General features: G+C 45.5%; 1 protein-coding gene across 4 annotated transcripts in view; it reads right to left on the minus strand.

Moving 5' to 3' along the window:
• Nucleotides 1-18,147, minus strand: part of SPN (sialophorin) — a 123,872-nt gene that overhangs the window by 19,984 nt on the left and 85,741 nt on the right. Inside the window, exon 3 of one of the 4 annotated variants that reach the window (XR_011304391.1) lies at nt 9,554-9,634. The exons of the other annotated variants lie outside the window; for them this stretch is intronic. The gene's annotated coding sequence lies outside the window, so the exon portion shown is untranslated. Of the gene's footprint in view, nt 1-9,553; nt 9,635-18,147 lie in introns of those variants that run through there. 4 annotated transcript variants of the gene reach the window in all.

The raw sequence follows: 18,147 nt of genomic DNA on the forward strand, positions 1-18,147 counted from the left end.
CCTTATCCTTGTGGAAAACCAAGAAGGGATGCTCCACCGACAAAGCCTGGAAATCACTCACATGTCTTGCCGAAGTCACGGCGACCAAGAAGGACACTTTCCATGAAAGGTGCTTAAGATCTACCGTAGCCATTGGTTCAAAGGGCGTATGGCACAATGCCATGAGGACCACATTCAGATCCCACGACGGATGCAGTTTGCGAACAGGGGGGTAAAGACGCATTAGACCCGCATAATGCCTTTTTACCACTGGATTTGATAGGGAAAAGGAGCACTGGTCCATGGATAAGTAGGCGGCAACAGCCGAAAGATAAATCCTGCATGAGAGGACATGAATGCCCGACTCCAATAGATGAGAGACGAAGGACAGCACCGTGTCAATCAAAGCCACTCTGGGGTCCAATTGTTTGGCTAAGCATCAGTGGCAGAACGGAAGCCATTTGCTCCTGTATTGAGATCTCGTCAAGGGCTTCCTGGCTGCCTGAAATAATGCGCATGTTATCAGCAGACAGGTTGAGATGTTCTAGAGATCTGAACTCAGACACCATGCCGCCAAGCTGAACGATTGTGGGGAGGGGTGCCACAGCTGCCGATCTCTCTGGTGGAGCAGGTCGGGAGCCCAAGGGAAGTCTGATCGGCGGACACACCGACAGATGCTGAATCTCTGAAAACCAGAACCTGGCCGGCCACCATGGAGCTATGAGCAGAAGAGAACAGTTCACCGTGTTCCTCAATTTGCAAATTGTCCGATGAATGAGAGGCAGGGGTGGAAAAGCATAGGCCCTCATATTGTGCCAGGGAATCTCGAGAGCGTCCCCCAGAGAGGAGTCTCCCAGCCCGTTTCTGGAGGCAAACAGAGGAAGTTTCCTGTTGCCCGGCATTGCGAATAAGTCCACTTCTGGAGTGCCCCAACACTGGAAGATTTGTAAGAGAACCTCCACTTTCAACTCCCACTCGTAGCTGACCATTGTTCGCCGGCTGAGGGCATCCGCAGTAACATTCAGCTGGCCAGGGATGTGTACAGCCACCAGCCAGATGCCATGCTGCACCACCCATTCTCAAATCTGAATGGCAAGATCCACAAGAGGAGGGGACTTGGTACCCCCCTGCTTGTTGATGTAAAACATGGACACCACATTGTCCGTGCGGACACGGACCACTTGGATGACAATGACCGGCCTGAACGCCTTGAGGGCCAGGAAGATCGCCAGAAGCTCCAGGTGATTTATATGAAGGAGCTTGTCTTGGGGTGACCAGAGATCGGAAACTTGAAGATCCAACGTCGCACCCCACCCCGGAAGGGAAGAGTCCGTTGTGACTGTCATCCGTGGAACGGGGTCCTGAAAAGCTGCGCCCTCGACAGATTGCCGAGAGACGACCACCAAAAAAGGTCCGCTCTCATGAAAGCTGGGACCGATATCATTTTGGAGTCCAGATCCACAGCTTGACCGGAAGAACTCCGAAGAGCCATCTGCGTTCGCCTCATCTTGAGCCGAGCAAGAGGAAGAGCCAAAACACACGAGGCCATGAGGCCCAGAAGCCTCTGGAACAACCAGGCCGACATGCTCCCCAACTGCGCAAAGACCTGACACGTGGCCGCCAGATCTGCCATTCTGTCCCCGGTCAGGTATACCCTGCAGTCGATCGTGTTCCAATGAAAACCCAGGAAAATCAGGTCCTGAGAGACCGTCATGGAGGATTTCCACCAGTTCACGGACAGCCGAAGGTGGAACAGGAACTGGAGGAGAGACTGAAGGTTGCTCAAGGCTTTCAAAGGACAAGGACTGCGCAGCAGCCAATCGTCCAAATACGGATACACGTGGATACCCTGAAGTCGAAGATAAGCTGCGATAACCGACATCATCTTCGTAAAGACCTGCGGTGCCGAGCTGAGGCCAAAAGGGAGCACTGGAAACTGGAAGTGCTCCTCTCCCACAGAAAACCATAGCTATCTCTGATGTGGATTCCAGTCAGGATATGCATATAAGCATCCTGGGGGTCCACCACGCTGAGCCAATCACCCTTCTGCAAAGAGGATTTTACCTGGCAGGGCGTGATCATCTTGAATTTCTCTTAGGGTAGAGAGAGATTGAACTGGGAAAGGTCTGGGATGGTGCGCCGGCCAGCCTGGTTGGATTTGGGCACCGTAAACAGCCGGGAATAGAAGCCCTCCCCTCGCTCCCCTAGGGGAATGGGTTCCACTGCCCTGAGATCCAGCAACTTCTGGATCTCGGCTCTGAGGGAGGGCGACCCCGACTGCTGGAAGGGAAGATTGATGGGTGGGGTAGGGGGAAGGGGTAAGCGGAAGCCCGCCCGAGCGACTGACAAGACCCACCGGTCCTCGGTGATGGACTGCCACGCCTCCCAATGAGGCGCAATACGTCCTCCCACCGGGGTCTCGTGCGAGCACAGAGAAACTTCATTTAGCTGGTTTTTCGGTGGCGGCGCCATCTGAACCTGAAGAGGAGGCTGAGGAATGGGAGAAAAACCGGCTCCGTTGCTGACTTCGGCAGGAATTTCCTGATGGGGTATCAACCCTGTGGGACTTTCGGTCCAAAAAACGCTTGAAACCAGAGGAAGGCCGAGGCTGCGAGGACGTTCTCTGCGCCCTGAAAGGTGGTTTCACCAGGACCGACAAAGACTTGGCGATCTGAGTACTATCCTTAGTTTTGGTCAGTTCAACGTCCGTTGTGGAATGAAAAAGCTCCTTGCCATCAAAGGGCAGATCCAAAACCTTATCCTGCACCTCCTTAGAGAACTTGGTGGCGTGCAGCCAAGCCTGACGAGAGGTGTCCACGCCGAGCATGAGGCCGCGGGCTGAGGTGTCGACATGATGCGCCGCGGCCTCCAGCATGTCCTGCGCCAGGACCCTAGCATCTGACAAACCCCCCCTGAAATCCTCTAGCTTTTCGGCAGGGATGTGTTCCTCAAATTCCGACAGACCTTTCCACATTTTCATATTCGCCCCCGCTAACACCAGCGCTGAATTAGCGAAAATCCTCCTTCCCAAAGAGTCAAGAAGCTCGTCTTCTTTAGCCAGAACCTGAGTAGCCGTTGCGGATTACGATGCAGCAGGTCTGGACTGTAAAGTGGCCGCAGCCACAACCATGGAGGAGGGGGGCAGACACGATGCTAAAGCCACCTCTTCTGAAGAATAGAGCCTATAAAGCGCGTCAATCTTCTTGTGGACAAACAGTCCAGAGTGTGGTTTTTCCCAAACTTTATGGACCTCGGCCAAAACGTCCTTCTGCAAGAACAAGCTGGTACGCTCCGAAGGAGACAAGATGAACGCCCCCGAAAGCACCCGCTCCTGCGAGCGGGTGCCTCGGGTACTGGAACATCTAATAAACACATCATGTCCAGCACCTGGTCGTGAAAGCTCTAACAGAGCGGGGCTGGTCATCGCTATCCTGATCCTCTTGTGCGTCGTCCAGCAGATCCGGTTCAGGCTGAGTTGCATCAGGCACCACTGTAGACTTGTCCAATGGGGACTACGGAGGCAAGGGAGGAAGAGCCGGGGGAGGTCCAGCCGGTAAAGGCAGCGCCGGCGGGATCACAGGTGCCGCAGCTGGGACCGTCGGAGCAGGCGGGCATATCTCCCTAAACAAGCCTCGAAAATACTCCTTCATGGGGTTGGAATGCATTAGTCTTTGAAACTTGCCGAAAAAGACGTCCTCCGCTGATGATTTAGGCGCTGTTGGAGGAGGCCTCTCATGAGCGGAGTAATTCCAGGGACGCAAGGGAGAGGGTTGCCAAGAGGGCCCTTCCCCACTGGTGTCCACGTAAATCAGGGGCGCTGATGCCGTAGCAAGCGAGACATTGTGCGGTAGGGGCATCCGAGCCTTCCAGTCATAAACTGGACGAAAAGGATGTGCACAACGAAAACAATGTTCACCTGAAAACCCACTCCCCACACCTAGGGCCGATGGAGTAGTTGTAAGTGAGCTATCCAAAATGGCCACCGTAGTCTTGGCTGGAGCGGCCGCCATTTTGTCGGCACCTGAGGAGAACTGCGACACGTGTGGAAGTGAGACAGGGGTCTCCACAGGTGGGTCAGGGGGTCTTCATTTTAGCCTTGATACAAGGAAACTCGGCCGAACCGATGCTGTGAGGCCTAGAATGTTTTTGAGACACACTAACAGCCAGAGAAGCCTTCAACGGAAGGACCTCGGCACTTCCGGTAACTGAGGAATTACGGTCCAAGACCTCCTCCCTCCGTGCCCCCTCAACAGGTCTGGTGTCACCGCTTGAACGGGAGCGATGAGGAACACACCTCACCTATAAAACCTTAACAGGCCTCTCAGAACTGTCGGTCACCCTAGCCACCAAACGAGGGGCCTCGGATCCGAGCCCAGTATTTAAAGCCCTACCACGGGCCTCAAACTTTTTTTCGGTACTAACAGCCTCAACAGAGGCCTCAGGGCATACCCTGGTGTTTTTACGGGAAGCTCCAACCAGGGAGACCTCGAAGCAAGCTCCGGTACCCGCCGCCACAGTAGAGCTGGGCCCACAAATAGCCCCCACAGGAGGGGCCTCGGATAGTAATCGGTGTCAATAGGCCCCTTACGGAGACCCTCGGAGAAAACTCTGGTACACTTTTTAGGCCCAGAAGGCACCTCAGGGCAAACCCCGGTAATAGAGCTCTTCACGCTCCTCCCGGTCCGGGAAGACCCCGGGAAGGAGTCCCCCGGTCGGGTTGCTCTAAGAAGTAAAGAACTCACTGAGCGTTTCTTCTTTTCTTCAATGAACGTAAGAAAATGCAATGGGGGAGCACGATGGAACACCTCCTCCCACTGCTGCAAGCGACGTTGAAGCGCCGGACCGAAAGGGAGTCGCAGTAAAAGCACGAGTCCCACCGGTGGTCCAGACCCAGACACTCTAAACAAAGAGGATGGGGGTTAGGAAAATCTAACTGAAACGGCATAGACGGACTCACGACCACTAACCGGAGTAGGAGAGGACGACACTGGAAGTAAAAATCTTCCGAAGATGCAAGTGTGTCCAGTCCCGAACGAGCGGAGAAAAGGACTGATGGGCGATGCGCTGGGCAGAGCTAAGGAGGGCGGGGTTACGGCCGCTTGCGGTACCCCGCGTAAAAAGAGAGGAAGGACACATTTTTGGAAAAATGTAATGCTTTTTACAAAGTGCTCCGGTCCCATCCCACAGGACGGAGGAATGCCATAAGTATAGAGGAAAGGGGACGGGACGTAGGAGTAAGACTGACAAAAACAAACAAAACATGTTCTTCAATGCCATATCACAAGGCTGTCACGAAAACCGAATTCAGAAAATCAAACTCAAACACGGCTCTTACAAACAATCCAATTGGCAAGTTTTTCAATAAACTGGGCAAAACCCTATCCATTAACCAATCGTAAAGAAGCCGAATTGGCTGAAGTCACTCCAAACAACAAAGAAGTGACAACTACCAAACAAAGAGAGGCGTATTATCACCCGAAACTGACACTGCACCAATTTAGAGAAGATTCCCCGTGGACATATCTCAATCCTTCCTTTCAACTCCAACAAAAGGGAAATCGGAAAGAGAAACTTCCAAGGTAATGGAAAAAAAACTTGCTGGGTAAAAAACAGGACATTTTCGCCATAATGTCGGCTGTAACCATAGCCCTGGCCCCCTTCGGAAAATTATGTGAATCACTGAATGAAACATTAAAGGATCATACATCCTAGACAGCCTCTATGAACTCTAAGCTAATTCATCTGGAAGGTTATATTATGGCTGCAGAATCCTGGAAGATGAACACAACAGATCAGGGCACAATGACAGAGAAACCAATCCACTCACCAACCTGCCGGACCAACAAAGACAAGTCGCACCTTGAAAGACTTGTGTATAGGCGTGTTACAAATGCCATATCATATCATATCATATCAAGTGGTTTTCCAGTTCACAAAAAAAGTTAGTCACAATCGGAAACCAGACTCACCAAGTTCACCACTTTGATAAAACCAAAGAGAAAGACCTAGCCGAGATGACTAAGGATCCTAGTATGTGGAACATTCCGGTGAATCTCCAACACAGGAACTTGGAGACATCTCAAGAGAAGAAAACGAATAAAACGAAGGATAAACCATTGAGAGAAGCTAAGACTACACTAAGCACATCCAAAGAGGAGCAAGTCAAACCTAATGTCTCAAAGGTGCGACAATGTAACCTCCCGATCTACACTCAAAAAACAGACGGAATATATGGTCACAAAGACAATAGCTCGAAGCAGAACAAATCAAACTCTAAACAGAACCGATGTGGCCCCAGCAGAAAACCTGGTCCACTACCAAGAGCAAAGGAGAATGACAGACACTCAATCGTACTGATGCACGATAAACAACTGTCTCCAGCGCCAGCAACCAATAATTTGAAACCGCCAGAAGGTAAACATCAAACAGAGAACATGGTCAAGTCAAATAAGTCCCTAACAAAATGGATAGCCATTCTCGACAAAAAATCTCCGAACCATGAGAAGCATGGGCCCCAAAGGGGCGACAGAAAAGAGCTTCAAGAGGAACTAGACGCCAACATGATTGATTTATCCAGTGCTCCAGATAAGATTTAAGATTTTGAGGTGGGAGTATTTTACTCTCGATTTTTAAAATTTGAGAGTAAATGTGATTTTAAGAGAGTAAAAATGACTTTTCTCCTTCGCAAGAGAGTAAAATGTATGCGACATCAGCCCACGTATGAAAAAACTGTATGTACATCATTACTAAGTGGCAGCTTTCTGCATTGCGACAGAATACACCTTTCATTGTTTCTGCCCATTTGATCTCTCCTGTATATATTTAAATGTTGAAATCACAAAAACCTAGCCAATTATATAGTAAAGCATACATGAATTTGTATTGTGTGTTTTGAGATTCGATGGCAGGAGTTGTCTTTTGATGTTGAATGAAAGTCCTAATTTCCTGGAGCTATTACTACCTAATGGTATGCCAATGTTCTGGTACAACAGTGCATTGAGACAACGACTCCACGCTAAATTCTATATCTAATCTAGTGGTCAAATGGTTATTTATAAAGCTCTTTTGGCAAAGTGCTGTACATAGAACATATTTATCACAAATACCACCAAACCAAAGTCGGTACTCCTTTATCGACCTCAAAAGGATGAAAGGCTGAGTTGGACTTGCCAGGAATCGAACCCGCAACCCACAGATCACGCAGAGATTTGAGCAACGAGTGCTCAACTGGCTGAGCTATCTTATTGGATAACATCCTTCAGAGGTTGGTTAACTGAGTATCCACTGAGGTATAATGATCACAGTACCTAGATGTATGAAGAACCATTCATGAAGCGCTACATAAAGTTAAATACCTATCTGGATTATCACAGGGACAGGTTTTGCTGAGTTTCTATTTCAATTACCAATGTAACTTTCATTTGTTTGTTTTTGAACAACACTTGCACTTTCTTGAGAGTCAGGTTTTGGATGTTTTATTTGTAGTCTTGACAATTTGAGAGGCTAGAACACCTGTGATCAGTCTAATGACAATTACTCACCCTTGAGCAAAGACGTTGCTGCCACTGAGCATTTATAGTAATGTACCCCATTGACTGCAAGTTTAAATGGATGTAAACTAGACTGTGCATAGTCATCATTTTAAACAGTTTTTATAATTCGACTGTACATTAAATTAGAAGTGTAAAAATGATCTGCCTCTGCATGATTATGCACACACCACTGGAACTCTGAAAAATGCAATTGTGCAAAACTGGTTTGATTTCACTGGAAAAAAAATGATTCTCAATTGCAGCTTAGTTTTCCATCTTATTAATTATACAATCCTAAAATTCTAGGTAAACATGCACAGTGCTTCTGAAGCTGAATGGAAAGAAAGCATTCCTTTCATCAGTGTGCAGTTTATTTTTTTGAAAGGCTTCAGAGAAATACATTCTGTGTCAGAGGTTACTTGCAATTACATCCATGTAGATACAAATCACAAGAAGCCTTCTGGTTTCTGTCAAGCAACCTGACCTTTGCACTGCCCTCTGCTCTAAACCTGTGTGTAAATGTACCCAGGAAAATAATAAAGCTGGCGTGTTTACAAGAATTTCATGCGTAAAAAGGCCTAGTACTCGCCTCATCTGGAGCCCTGGATTTATCTAATATCAGTGTTTACTCCATAGAAAACTCAGAATCAGAAATTCCCATTCCAATAGTGAAAAAGAGAAAGGTGTCATTTGCTGACGATGAGCACTCGCCACAAGCGTTAAGGAAGATCCGATCAAAAGATCATACAGCATCACCAAAAGTGCACCAAAAAAAATAATAATTGAAAAACGCCATGACAGTAACCGAATTAGGTCACACACAATCACGGTCTATAGAAGAATGGCTCTACTCAACATATTTTATATGTACGCTCATTGCATCATATATATATATATATAGCAGTAACATTTCTGTGTCTCAGTGGGCCATCACCAACATCGGATATTGCACCACTTATGAACACCCAAAAGGGAAACGATAAAGATAACCTTTTACCTATTGGTACAGTCACAATATAAACAGTAAAAAATCAGTCCCAAGTGTATGAGTAAAGACTGGAGGAATGGGCATTTTACATTAGATAATGCCCAGTACTAGAGTTTTCTAGAGCTATATCTGCACGACAGTGTATGTAACTTTATTGGCCAATGTGGTGCCAGCTACTAGAAAAGTCTACCAACTTGTACTGATAACACACAATACATATAAAGTACCTTAAACCTAAGGTCCTTTTACAACATCTAAAAATGTACACAAAAAATGCACACAAAAGGTATATAGCACAAGTCTAGGTTGGGTAAATTCAGTCTATGCCTAGTAGTTTTGTGCCCAGATCATAAAAGTGCATGAGGCCAGCTCATGCTATATCAAAGTCGACCGGTTTCATAACCATATCTTGTTCAGGTCATCTTCATCAGGACTTTCTTCATAACAAAGGGGTATTGACTCCCTGTCTGGGTATGCTACTTGCTCGCATGCGTGTGTTTTCTTGTTCCTACAGAAAAGTGACAGAGAAAACAGAAAAAGGGTTGGATCACTACTGGGCCCCTTCCTATATAATGCTAGTCTTTACTGCTATGCATCCACTACTTGGAGGATGTGTATCTCAAGATATCACAGGGCTATATGGCTAGTTGAAAAGCTCGTAGTTTTTAAACAGGCGCCTATGGTCACATAAAACATTGGGACCATTGGGGGGGTGGGTAAAGGGTCGTGCACAGGGGTGCTCCCATATTACCTTCCCTGCCAAAGCATGTGTGTGAGGTCATGAACCTTATAGCCCCTATGTGAGTATACAGAGCGAGGAGTCCCTTATCACCCAGTATTGATACAGGCACTGTCACACTGATGCCCAAACGAATTGAAGGGCTGCAAGCTCCTATTGTAATGTAAAGCAAGCATAGAGAAAAAAGGCAATGAATACATGATGCCTCCTTCTTACCAAACACATCTTATTTAAAAAAACATCCTTTTTCTATCAAAAGAGATGTTATTTCACTGTGCTATGCAGAAGCTGGAAGGACTTACCAGCTAAAGGGTGTATTCACACACACTCCTTGGCGCTGTATTGTTAAAGGAAATTGCTGCGCTCTCTGCAATGGCAATGGCTCTTAATGAGTACCTGGGAAAAACACAACACAGAAGCCCAAGTCAAAAAACTTGCCAACCAAGAAACTGACTGTCTAGTTCTACGGGTTTAACCCGGGAGCTCGAAAACGGAGAAAGGGGCCCCTCCAGGGAATGCTCTTACCAGAAGTGCTGGTGAGTGGTTGGACGCGTCCGGGACGTTGCTACCTGCTAGAATGCTCCGCTGCTAAGATCTGCGGTGCCGGCTCTTATGTGAAAATTATGCGAGCGGGGCCAACTAGACTCTATGGTCCTGCCGCCATCTTAGCGCTGGCCATGTGTGTGGCCATCTTGGGTCAGGCGGCCTAAGCCAGATATACCAGGTTAGTATGTCAAGACTGCAGATCTCAGCCATATAAGACCCACTAATACAGGATTTCAAACGGAATCCTTGCAAATCCGGAATATAAATATAGATGCGCCGGGGCTGTTAATAAGGGACACCTCAGTGGAGTAAAAAGATTCCAGAGACGAGGTGTAACGCTACTTTTACACCACATGCTGGTGTAGCTGTAATGGCACAATCTAACATGTTTGATTTTAGGAAATATTCTAATGTGTAAGTTTGGAAGCAAAAACATATCATGATTGCAAACGACTTGAACAAGCCCATTATTTCAAAAATGGCTCTAATGGTAGAAATTCATTCTGCAATTGTATAAACACATCATAGACATAAATTCCCACTGATGTTACTCTTTGTGAAGCCTAATCAATATCTCCATACATAGCATTTACATATTAGGACCCAAACAGAAGTGGAACACAACTTATACCTAATAACCTCAAGTTGGTGATTAGACAGGACCCAGCTTGTCTTTACAGTATAATCAGGAGATCTCAACAGTCTAATAACATGTGCAAGACAACTCGTACCATGGGGTGTGCAAAAATGTATGGGTGTCCCCTGCTTATTATGTGCATGTGTTGTCTCATGTCATACAATGTCGGATGTATAAAGATATCCTTAATTGAGATAGAATTAGCCTGGGAGAACGGCTAGTTAATTCCATTGGATAAATTAATTCAGCCCTCCCCTGTGTGTGTTTAATCTAAATATCCAATTCTGTTCTCTCCTGAAAAGAATATTGTGATAATTACCACCACGTTTTGGGATTTGTATTTTTTCAATTATCGTCCATTTAAAATCTTCCGGGCTATGTCCTTTCGATATGAAGTGATTGACCATCGGTGCCGCCAACTTTTTCGTCCTGAGGCAAGACCGATGTTCAATCATCCGTTTCTTAATGGGTCTCATTGTCATGCCCACATATTTCAAGTTACATGGGCATTTTATCAGGTAGATAACTCCAGCAGTATTACAATTTGTAAGATGGCGTTGTTTCCAAGGAGTTCGTAGCCCAAGGTCAATTTCTTTGGTGCGCTCCGTTTGTGGACACATGGAACAAGATCCACATGGGGAATGGCCTGTAGGGGCAATACTTTGCCAGATGGTTGCAGGGCATTTTTCTCTGTCTTCGCTGAGTGGCTCTTGTTCCATGTGTTATAGTAACCGAATTAGTCCAGAAAGGAGCACGCTTCGTCGACTGTCAGGCTAGAAGTTGAACAAAGGCATATCTAACAGGGAAAGATAACACAGTCAACACCATCCGGCAAGTCCAAGAAAAGAACCAACTCGCAGATCCTCCGGCTCTAAGCCCTACGAAGGCACGCCCAACAGCGTAAGAAAACAAAGCGAAAATCATTCCATCAGTAAGAGAACAAGAGAGAAATCCAATCACTCTCATGTCCAGAGAAACACTTCCTACACTAATAGCGTTCAAAGTCCGGAAGTAAATTCTCTTGACAAAAGAAATTGATACATTCACAGAAACCCTTGCCCTCTGCCATACTCTAACCAAACACGAGCCTCGGCTCTCTTTACACACAAGAGCCAATCAACCAGAACTTTAAAGTTAGAAAAACGATCTAACACAGGAGAAGCAATTTTCCTAAACAGAAGAGCAACGCTGAGGCTGTTTGACAGAATCACGAACGAAAGCAGGATTCAAAGTGACAACATTAAACTGGTAGAATTCGCCCACAAACGGTGTACTGACAGCATATTTCTACACCTCACATCTCAAACAGTAAAGAAACTCCTGCTCCTGATTACAGAGGAACTTCAAAAGATGAAATACCTTCTCTGTGAAACAACGGCGAAAGAGAGAGGATATGACTACCATAATACAAAGCAAGCTGTGAGATACCGGCCTTATGAGTCCAGGGAACAAGGAGGGAAAGACCTGATTACGCCCGTAAAAAACCAACCAAGAGAGAAATTAACAATTAAACAAACACCGGGCAAGGGAGATCAATCGAGAGAAACTCAACTCGCAAACCGGCAGGTCCGAGTCGCAGGTCAACCTGCAATGAAAAATCCAGGGAAAACTTTACCCCACCCAAATAACAACAGGGCAACAAAAGATCGCCGACAAAGACTCAAAAAGGTGGCCATGGATCCAAGCAGCTTTGGCTCGCTATACCAGGAAATAGCAACCAACAACATCCTCTACCAGTTCCAAAAGAACATCACCCAAGAGCAACATCGTACAACAAAGACTCACCATTGGATCATGGAACACTAGAGGCCACACTCACCTCACACAGGGTGGCGAGATCAACATAGGCCAATTTCACCTTCTAAGCCTACAAGAAACCTGGCTTCAACTCCCTCCAAGTATAGATGGCTTTGAGACCTTACTTTCCCCGGCAAATAAAGGAACGAAAGGTCGCCTGACTTCTGGCCTTTTAACAGCAATCCGTACAGGAGGAAGCTTGCGAATAGATTGCAATCTGGTATCATGTCCTGCCATCCAAGCTACTCTCTTGGAATGGAAAAAAACCAGAGATAACTAACGAGTACAAAGAGCGACCTTATCTTACTACTTAATATCTACTGGAATCCTATGGCGCATTCCAACAGAGACTTCATAAACAGCATAGAAACAATATTAATGGAAGCAACAACCACACACAGTGTGGATCACATTTTGATATGTGGCGATCTAAATGCTACTTGTCTGGATTCCGGAGGAAAAAACCAAGCTACCTTAACTAAATCTAACCACAGTGTACAAGCGAGGACAAGAGGCCGAGCATGGTCTGACCTTATGGACTCTCGTGACCTGCACACTCACAAGACAAAGCTTCACCGCCGGTCCCGACCTGGGAAAGTGATGGTCACAAGAGCACCATTGACTATATTTTTGCCTCTAAAGAACTGTACTCACTTATGGAGTCATTCGAGGTGATCAAAACTACCAGAAGTGACCACAATTTATTAACAGCAACATGGTCTTCATTTAGAGATACACATACGGCAATGCCGTACCAGGTCGAAGCTAACTCACAAGGGACCGGGCTGAAGCAGACAAAAGAAGCAATCGTTTCCATCACGACTGCTTATAATAAAAAAAACTGGTTGGATACTGAAGATCTGAGAACAGAAAACCTGGCGTACCGTCCGTTCCTCGTCCCTTACTTACACCTCAGGCCAATAAGAACCGGCCTGGAAAATCCACATCTTCACAAATATAACGAGGAACTAAGGACGACGAAATCGCACTCGAGAAGAGCCTTAAGACGTGCTCAAACACGCCCTACCCGAGAGAAGTTAGCTTTTGCTCTAGAACAAAAAAAAAGTTACAAATCCTGGTTAAAAACTTCTCAATGAAAACTATACCAACACGATGCAGAGACAATGCTAGGAGCTGTCTGTACCAGAAACTCCAAAGACGTTTGGTCTATAATCAAAAGCACAACAACATCCACAGACACAGCTATACAAAATAGTGTCTGCGAGGAAAAGTGGTTGTCGCACTATACCACCCTGTTCAAACAGCAAACTCTTAGAGAACCTGAAGCGGCACCCCACATTCCTTGTGACTGGACTATAACATACAATAAAACAATTATTCAGAAAAAGATAAAGATGCTGAAAAACTCCAGAGTCCCGGGCCCCGACGGAATCTCCAACATTCACCTAAAAGAGGACCCAGAATGCTGGGTAGTACTGATCACAGAGATCTTCAACAGATGTCTCGCCACAAGAAACATCCCTGGATCCTGGAAAACGGCCAACATAGTACCAATTTACAAAAAGGGCCCAAAGAACAATCCAAAAAACTACAGACCAAATGCAATAGCTTTACTTGTTGTTATAGGTAAGCTATTTGGGGCCCTGATTTTGGACGACTTCCAGGATTGGCAGAAGGAGGCAAAAACAGCGGATCCATACCATTTGGGCTTTGAAAAAAACCTCAGCACTTCTATCAACATCATGCTGATCAGCATCCTAAAGACAAGAGTGTCGGAAGGCCACCCAACAGTATGCTTAGCCTAACCTGGTCCAGGAATTCGACCGCGTGAACAGAAAAAACGATGGGACAAATTGGAAAAATCATGATGCCCACTTTCTATCATTGAACCAATTAAAGCACTGTATAGCGATACTTCAATAAGAGTGCGACTAAACGCAGATGGCAAGCTGTCAAATTCAATAAAGACAGCCAGAGGGGTCAAGCAGGGCTACCCCCTGGCCCCAGCGCTGTACAAAGCTTATATGGCCGACATCGTGGACACTGAAAACGACACCCGCTCCTTTCCCCCCACAATAGGGGAGGCCAAGGTCACAAGACTCCTCTATGCGGATGATATAATTCTCTTGGACCAAACGGCTATCGGCCTTCAGCGCCAACTAGACAGTCTCTCGTCTATCTAAAGGAAAATGATCTCGACGTTAATACTAACAAAACCAAGATCATGAGCATCGATAAATCAAAAAAAGCAAAAAGAAAGTCACACTGGTTTATAAACTCAGAGAAACTGGCAACAGTGGAAAGCTTCACCTACTTGGGGGTCAAAATCTCCCGAAGCAGAATTGAAATTACCATGCAAGGGCACCTCTTTGCAAGGACAAAACCACTTGCAGCTCAAGCCTCGACTTTAGAAAGAAAGTTTTGCAAATGTTCACTCTTACCAGTAAGTAACTTCTTCAAAGCGAAAGCAACACCAGCAATAACATACGGTGCAGAGGCAATGCCACAACTCCCGACCACACTGTGGGTAAAACTCAAAGTCCTATTTTGGCGAAATGTACTGAAACTCCCAACTTCGACTCCCATCCCATCAATGAAGTCTGTAGTCGAGAGGAACAGCATGCTTTTTCTGGGGAAAATATTAAGAAAACCTCGGCCAATAATTCTTGGCATCATCCATAAAGAAATGACAAACGGGAAAAACAGGATGATGGCCAGCTGGTTCAAAAGCCAACTCGACAAGGTGGAAAAAATCGGATGCTCGCCATGGGATCTTGAACAAATCCCTGAAAAAGTCAAAGACAAATTGAAAATCTGGGATTGGATGGCAACACTAGAAAAAGCGAGTGAGTGCATATCCTCAGCACACCTGACACTCAACACGCAAAAGGTGAACGAGGTTAGAAAGCACTTGAAGAAGTTCCCAGACAAAGTACTCTGAACAACTTTCTTACGAGCCCGTCTAAACGTCCTGGAGAAGAATTGAATCTTTTTCTTCCGGAAACAATCTAAGGATAACATCTGTCGCTACTGTACATCCACAAACAACATCGAGACAGTGCGACACCTTCTTTTACTTTGCCCTGGAACTGCAACACTCAGATCTGCCTACCTCCGACCACACAGACTCAAACATCTCACACTAAATAAAGAAGACTGGTGGAACTGGATGATGAGCAGAGACTCCACATCCTTGACTATACCAACAGCCAAATTCCTTCAGAGCTTGGACCTAGATGGAAAAGCTAAATCCCCAGTTCTACAGGAAGAAAACACAGAAGACTAGCTGCGGAGTCAAATTCACGACACTGCTGTCGGTGCATTTGTAAAAATGGTCTAACCGCAATTAAAAAAAAAAAAAGAAAAATTGAAAAGGTCAGGTTACTTACAGGTGCGGGAGATACAGTTTGGTGTCTTGTATAAAGAGCCATGTTTTACATTTTTTCCTAAACGAAAGTAGACTTTGGATAAAACAACCATCTTTGGACATGAGACTTTTGGAGGAAGAAAAGAATCTGGTCTTTAATTTTAGGCTCTACAACCTACTTGTGTGATCTGGGGATTTAGCGATAGATTTCAAGATTAAAGACCAGATCATTTTCTTCCTCCAATAGTCTCATGTCCAAAGATGGTTGTTGTATCCAAAGTCTACGATCTCAGCTTTACTGGTATTACTTTTCTTTTACTGATGATCCTCTACTAACCAAAATGAGAACGGCCGTTTCTTTAGGCCTTTGATGAGGTCCTGTTTTCTCCTCCTGGCGGACTAAGAAGGATCCGAGTGCTATCTGCATACTAATGCAACCGTAGTACTCTATAACTTCATCAATCATGTGACGGGGTCCACTCACGGGTCATGGCACGCGCGGGATTGCATTCCTTCTTTAAATAAACATTTTTTAGGCTGGATTATTTACCCCTCTATCTCTCAGGTCTTTTCCCATTAGAACATTAAGAGAAACTCCATGAGCTCAATCTGTTGCAGGCACCTTGACCTGGATGGAGTTCAGCAATGTTGACAACATTGCCACTGCCGCCTTGAAAGGAAAATTTGAAGGGACAGGTATCTCACCCAAAATAGACATCCCTTCGGCAAGAGAACAGTTCTACACTAGCATCACAAAACCCATAAGTAGCCAAGCCCCGCCCCCGTGATCCCAAAAATCGAACTGCATAATCAGTCAAGAAACTGGTTTCCTAACACATACGTAAATTACAAAGGGAAATCCAAAGCCTCAAATGGAAATGGAAAATATCTTCAGTATATTCAATTTACACTAGTAAACATTGCTTAATTTGGCATTGTATTTATTATGATTTTTATTATATTCAATGAAAACTAGAAGGCTTTGATTGCAAACCTCTGAACACCATCAAGCGCAAACCCCTCTTTGGTATATGTTTGAATGAAAATGGAGTACGCCGACTGTGAGTGCCTATTTACTGTTCATGTCCAAGCAAGCAAAATGGTTTTATTTGCATCATATTGGCAGTAGAAATTGGTGGGTACTTTTAAACCGATCCAGATTTGGTTTGTTGCTGTTGACAGCACCAATCAATTGACAGAAAGGCAATGGATTTTATCACAATTTTATGACTGTTTTTATTTGTGATAACTGTACAAACGAGACAGTATTTTGCTTGTTTTTGTTTGTCCCTCTAAAGGAGTGTATGGACCAAGACTGCCATTCTCTTTTAAACAGCAGAATTGCACCAACTTAAAAAACATCTTTTTGTCATTCTTGTTATTTCTAGACGGGCAGCTAGGTTAAATGAGATGCAAAATGTTAAGGAATATTGATTATTTCTATTAATTGGTGTTGCGTTCATGAAATTGTACTGTTTTATATATTTTTTGTATGTTTTATGAATGTTATATATGAATTTACATGTATTACTCTGCATTCCAAATAAACTTTAGAAATGGAAAATAAAGGAAACCTAAATAGGGGCGTTCAGATCCATCCCTCTACAACTAAGTCTATAGAATAAACCAAAGGACATCAATCTGAGAGAAAAAAAGACTAGCAACCATGTCAGATATTAACACAGTCAGCTTGTCTGAAATGCTGTCCAGTGGCATCCCCCAGGGGTATTCCAACATCCTCTAAACCTCTGTTTGTATCCTGAGATCTGTGTAAGAAGGTGCAAGCCGGATATGTAAACACTCATCCTGCTGGGACGATCAGGCGGAGGCATAAGAGTGTGTTGTAGGTGCTTGGGGAGGTTATAGGGGCAGGGGCGTGTCGATAGAAGCTGCATTATAAGTAGCATATCATATATTTGAGTATAGATTGCGCTGGGAGTGAAACGCCATCTTAGAAAACAGCAACCATTTTGAAATCGAGAACTAGTGCTGCAATGCTGCCAGGGCAGTAGGCCCAGGCCCAGAGCATAGAAATAAGTGTGTGCATGAAGGTTCGGGTTGCAGCGAAGGTAGCAGGGAGAAAGATCAAACCTGTGGAAATTCCCAAACCTCTAATTGTATAATAGTATTATCACATGTTTCCCAGAATGAGTGTGCCCTGCAGGGCCATGAGGGGGGCGAGAGCTCTCTGTGAAAAGTTATCCCACGAAACAGAGTGCAAAAGCCTCCAACCATCACCAGTCCAAACCATGAGTTATAGTGCCCAGATGCCCCCGTCCCAAGACCCCAGCACTCCAGTGCACCAGCCAGCCCCAGACCATCAACCATAATCCTGTTAGATTGCCAGTTTATCAGGAAGATCACAGCAGAAAGGCGATTTCACCACTTCCTGGATCCCTGTGATTTGTGCTGCAAGGTAACAAAGTAACAAACCTAACACCAGGGTGGGAAAATTTGGGAAGGCGCCAATGTGGCTGGGATCGAGCTGGGGTTTGCAAGTTATCGTGACCCCGAAAGTATCCTCTGTGCCCATGTATTCAGTACCAGGTGCACATTAGGCCACAGATAGGGAATGCAATGATTTGTATTGGTGATTGCCAA

The sequence above is a fragment of the Ambystoma mexicanum genome, chromosome 3p (assembly GCF_040938575.1).
Source record: "Ambystoma mexicanum isolate Mex_15411 chromosome 3p, UKY_AmexF1_1, whole genome shotgun sequence".
NCBI classification, from domain to species: Eukaryota; Metazoa; Chordata; class Amphibia; order Caudata; family Ambystomatidae; genus Ambystoma; species Ambystoma mexicanum.